The following is a 5449-nucleotide window of genomic DNA, read 5'->3' on the forward strand; positions in this document are numbered from 1 at the left end:
TGTTCTCTGGGGTGAGATTTACAAGCAGAGCAGGAAACAGCCGAGCAACAGGCGTGATGGAGATGGGAAGAGAGAGAAAGCTGGGGGACCAGGGGGAAAGGAGCCTTCAGGGAGGAAAGCTGGGTCCTTGAGTGAATTTGCAACCTGGGTTTTTGAATCCAAACTTTGTTTTATACAATCTGTCCTGCTGCTCCCACCAAACACGTCTGGAAATCCAGCGTTTGTGCTTCCACGCTCCATTTCCTGTAAAGGTATGGAAATATATCCGTCCAGTGGGCAGTCCTGGGATTAACGCTTTTTGAATTGTCTGTGCGTGGTATCACTGAAGTCCACAAGCATCATCAAAGATGACATGTCCGGTGGGTGTGAAGGCAAGCCTTTCGATTTCAGGGCTTCAGCTGCCCATCCGGGGGATGGATCCTCACATACCTTCCTAGGAGTCTTCAAATGCGCACACAGGCTGCTAAGCGTGTCCCGTCAGCTCCATTGTGCCCTCCAAAGATGCCTCGGGAGTTAGGAGAAAGGAGCGCTGTGCCTCACACGTGCTGTATTTTCTCCTGCCTTCTTACCTCTGCACCTGCTGTTCCCTCTGCTGGGGATGCTCCTTGTCTAGCCAGCCTGGCAAATTTCTCCTGGCTCTTCAAGTTCCACTCAAGTATTACTTCTTTTGTGACACCTTCCCCAGTTCCTCTTCCACCCGAAACCCCTGCAAAGGCGCTTCTCCCCCAGGTCTGAGTTGTCCCGTAAGAAGCTTTGCTAGAGCTCTTCCAGCTCTCTCCTTTTGCGTCCGCCTTCCCAGATCAACTTCAAGTATGTCGTTAGGCCGCTGGTGCAGTAGAAGAGTGGTTCTCTGAGTGTGGTCCCCGAACCAGCAGCATCAGCACCTTCTGGGACCTTGTTGGAAGTGCTGATTCCTGGTCCTGCTGCAGACCTACTGAATCAGCAGTTCTGGGGGTGCGCCCCTTTTTCAACAAGCCTTCTAGGTGACTCTGATGCGTGCTCAAGTTTGAGAACCAGTGTGGTAGGAAGATGAGGCAAGTTTGGGAACACCTAACTCACAACAGAGGACATACGTATACCTGTGGCTGATTCAGGTTAATACACAGCAGAAACAACACAATGCTGTCAAGCAATTATTCTCCAATTAAAAAAATAATAATTCAGAACAGATAATACAAAAGCAGTCACAGCAAGTACCATCCGGGGGAACATGTGCCAGGCACTTTACCTGTCTGTGTTACTTCTCCTCAGCAACAGGTGAGGAAGATACTAATACACCCATTTTATGGATAAGGAAACTGAGGGAGCAGGAGTCCCGGTGTGGCCTCTGGCTCACTGTTGACATCCAGTGATCACTTTCCCATCCGGCCCCTTGAGGCTCTTCCGGGTCTGGCCTTCTCTGATTTGCCACCTGATGCTGCATTTTGGCTCAGGCCCTGTTGATCTCTACCCTCCAGGCCTCTCTCCATGGGCCATGGGCTCAGGTTCCTTGAATTTTGTTTTCCATTTAGAGATCAAAGGAATAGAAATGGTGGACGACAGGCTCACGGGCAAAACAAAACCAAAAAAGCCCATCCGAGGGGAGGGACTTTTATTAACTTAACAGCTGGCGCCAGAGCTCCTCATAGGAAGATATGTAGCGTTGTTTGGAAAAAATATTTTGACAAGTGTTGGGGAGAGAGGTAAGAACTTTGGGCCTGGTGCCCAAGCCTCAGAGTGAGGGAGGAGGCTGCCCTGCAAGAAGGGAGACTTCGCCAGCTCCCAGGGCATCCAGCATGGCGGGGGCGAGGAACAATGCAAACAATTGCTAGTATTTATCCATACCCGGATCTGCGCTAAGGAATGTGTACACTCCGCGCTTTGTGCATTGCAGGAACCAAGGTGCTCAATCCCAGAAAAAGAGCAGAAAGGAGAGAAAGAGGAAGAAAGAGAATAAGACAAGCACAGAGCAGAAAAAAACAAAAAAGATAAAGGAACCACCTCCGGTAGCTGAAGCCACAGAGGAAATCTACTAGAAGGTGTATTAGAGATGGTTGGATGGCATCACCGACTCAATGGACGTGAGTTTGAGTCAACTCCGGGAGTTGGAGATGAACGGGGAGGCCTGGCGTGCTGCAGTCCATGGGGTCGCAAAGAGTCGGACACGACTGAGTGACTGAACTGAACTGAACTAGCTACCTATAAGGCAGGGAACTCCAGAGAAAGGAGGCCGGGAATAACATGGCTTAAATGAGAGAAGTTTCTTTCTTTTTCAGGAAGTAGCTGAAATGTAATGGTGGTTCTGCTCCATGAATTTTTCAGGCCCTCAGCATATGCTCCAGGAAGGTTCACTGCTCGCTAGCAGGAAGGGGAATAAGGAGGGGAGGGAGTGGTCTCTCCCTGCAAGGCCCCCCTGGAGGGTGTACCCTGACTGCTGCTCACCTCGCCCCATCAGCTGGAGCCTGTTCAACAGCCACACCTGTGGCAAGGGAGGCCGGGGAGTCTAGATGTGTGCCTAGCAGCCATTAGCCCAGTTAAATAGTCCGTTACCTAAGTGAGTGGGGGAGATGCTCCTGAGGGGTAGGGCGGAAGTCTGCCACAGATAGAGCTTGGGGAGCTCACAAAATTGGGTGAATCAGGCTCAGAAAACAGGTAGGAACCAAGGGAGGCCACGGGGTAGGACCCACAACCACAGTCATGTTAATAGACAAGCCGGCTGGGGCATATAGCCGATGCTGCCGCTGGGAAGGACGTACCATCTGTTCCTGTAACTTGGCATCAGGTTCCAGAGGGGAGGGGTTCAGACAACAGAGGCAAGGTCATAGGTCTGAACTTCAGCTGCCAAGGGCTTTGGTGGAAGGGGAGGGGCTCCAGGTCCACCCACACCTCAGGGACTGAGAATTCTTCCCCAAATAAGCTGGGAGTTGGACTTCCGGGTGCATGGGCCCCATCAAAGAGCAAAAAAAAAAAAAAAGTCCACAATGCTTTTAATGTCATTTCTTCTTCATAACCAGTATGATAAGTCCCAGTTTTCAAGTGAAAGGGGTTAAATTTACTAGTTGCTTCTAGAGCACCTCCTGAGTTAGGCATTTCTCTAAGCAGTTTACAATTATGAACTCATTCATTTGCCTGCTTCCCTGGTGGCTCAGACAATAAAAAATCTGCCTGCAATGCGGGAGACCTGGGTTCGATCCCTGGGTTGGGAAGCTCCCCTGGAGAAGGGAATGGCAACCCACTCCAGTATTGCCTGGAGAATTCCATGGACAGAGAAGCCTGGCGGGCTGCAGTTCATGGGACTGCAAAGAGTCAGATATGACTGAGCGACTAACACACATTAATTTGCCTGAGCCTCAGAACAACCTTTTAGGACAGATCCTATTAGCATCTCCATTTTATACAGGGGATTCCCTGGTGGCTCAGATGGTAAAGAGTCTGCCTGCAATGCAGGAGACCCAAGTTTGACCCCTGGGTCAGGAAGATCCCCTGGAGAAGGAAATGGCCACCCACTCCACTATTCTTGCCTGGAAAACCCCATGGATGGAGGAGCCTGGGGGACTACAGTTCATAGTGTCACAAAGAGTCAGACATGACTGAGCAACTTCACTTTCACAGAAAGATTTTACAGAGGCACAAAGAGGTAGGGAAGGTGCCCAGGGTAGCACAGCTAATAAACAGCAGTGAGGCTGGGCTTTGAACCCAGACAGTCTGGCTCCAACCCCCTAGCTGGTAATCACTATACGACACAGCTGGCAAAAGAAGCAGCAGCTGAAGTTATGAGAATGTGCATTTTGTGATAAGGCCCACCCTCCCCCCAGGTTTTCCAGTAGAAGATATTGCATTCATGAATATTTTATGTAAATTTTTGGTGCTTCTCTTCTGGAAATTAAGCCAGGTTCACATCAGGATCAGTGAGGCACAGTTCAGAGGCAGCATGTCTGGGGAGCATGGGCCCAGAAGGAAGAAGAATATCCAGGACAGGTGAACCCCTCCCCTTCCTGTGGTCCTTAGTCATTTCTGGGAATTAGCAAAAGTGGAGAAGGCTTTGAACTTCACTAGGTTGGAGAAGGAAATGGCAACCCACTCCAGTGTTCTTGCCTGGAGAATCCCAGGGACGGGGGAAGCCTGGTGGGCTGCCGTCTATGGGGTCGCACAGAGTCAGACACGACTGAAGCAACTGAGCAGCAGCAGCAGCAGCAGGTCTTGGGACAAAGGGCTTAAAGACCATCTCAGGGAGACCTCAGAGGCAAGCTGGCCAATAGCTGTCGTCTGAGTCACCTGAACTCTAAAGCCAGTACGCAAGGGGCTCGACTTCCTGCCCCTGCCTGCCAACAGGCAGCCTGAGTCTTCAGTCCCTGTGCGCTGCCTGGGAACTGATTTCTTAAATCTGAATTCTACCTGACCCAGACCCCATGTTCCCACAGGGGTGCTCCAAGCGGGCTGTGACCACAAGGAAGGTCGAGAAAAGAAGAAAAAGGGGTCTGCAACATTCATCAACCTGTCCCAGAATCCACCCAGCGTGTCCCAGGACTTAGCCCATGCTGCGGGGCCCTGGATCTCGCAGGGACCTGACTGACCTCGGGAGGAAGTAGAAAGGCCCTGAGGGAGCCCAGCTTTAGAGACACTGCTGTAATCTGCAGCAGAGAAGCTCGCATCCCTAGCTGTGTAGGTTTAAGAATCAGGAAGTTAGGAGCTGTGGGTCACCAGAGGCCCACCGTCCACACACACACACGCCCACACGTCTGCACATATGCACACACACACCTGCCCCAGGCATCAAGGAGACCCAAGGTGTCGCTTAACTGAGTCGTACCATACCCACTGATTATGTCCCCAGGGCCAATGCGGTCCTACTCTTCTGCAAGCAGTAAGAGATTCATCCCCTTAAAACTCACATGCTGGGACTGCCCTGGTGGTCCAGTGGTTAGGAATCTGCCTGCCAATGCAGGGACACTGGTTCAATCTCTGGTCCGGGAAGATCCCACATGTCAAGGAGCAACTGAGGCCTGTGCCACAGCTTGTGCTCTAGAGCCCGCGCGCTGCAACTGCTGAAGCCCGCGCGCCTAGATGCCGTGCTCCCCAGCAAGAGCAGCCACCGCAGCTGAAGAGCGGCCCCCATTTGCTGCAACTAGAGAAAACCTGTGTGCAGCAACAAAGACCCACCACAGCCAATAAATGAATAAATCTTAAAAAAAAAACAGGCCGAGGGAGTTCATTTCTTAGTAAGGTATGTTCATTATTATCAGTACCATTATTGTTACTCAGCCGTCACTTTTTAGTATCTCCAGTACCACCCACTACATATCTTCCTCATCTTGCAACTGGATTATATCCCAATAAACCCAATGTAAATTGAGAATGTCATAAATCAAAGATGCAGTTTTACAGATAACCTACCAAAGATCCTGGCTTAGCCCAGTCTGCCTTAGGTATGCTCAGAACACTTACATCAGCCCACAGTTGGACAAAATCA

The 5449-nt window shown here is 50.8% G+C and overlaps 1 long non-coding RNA gene across 1 annotated transcript; it reads left to right on the plus strand.

The window, feature by feature from the left end:
- The first annotated feature begins 1871 nt into the window (after positions 1-1871).
- Positions 1872-5174, plus strand: LOC147358490 (uncharacterized). Its single transcript, XR_015142347.1, has 2 exons — positions 1872-2060; positions 4401-5174. It is a non-coding gene; the product is annotated as an uncharacterized LOC147358490 (long non-coding RNA).
- Positions 5175-5449: the final 275 nt, after the last annotated feature.

The sequence above is a fragment of the Bos grunniens genome, chromosome 15 (assembly GCF_055505025.1).
Source record: "Bos grunniens cultivar Pamir isolate PY7600 chromosome 15, Bosgru_T2T1.0, whole genome shotgun sequence".
In the NCBI taxonomy this organism is placed as follows: domain Eukaryota; kingdom Metazoa; phylum Chordata; class Mammalia; order Artiodactyla; family Bovidae; genus Bos; species Bos grunniens.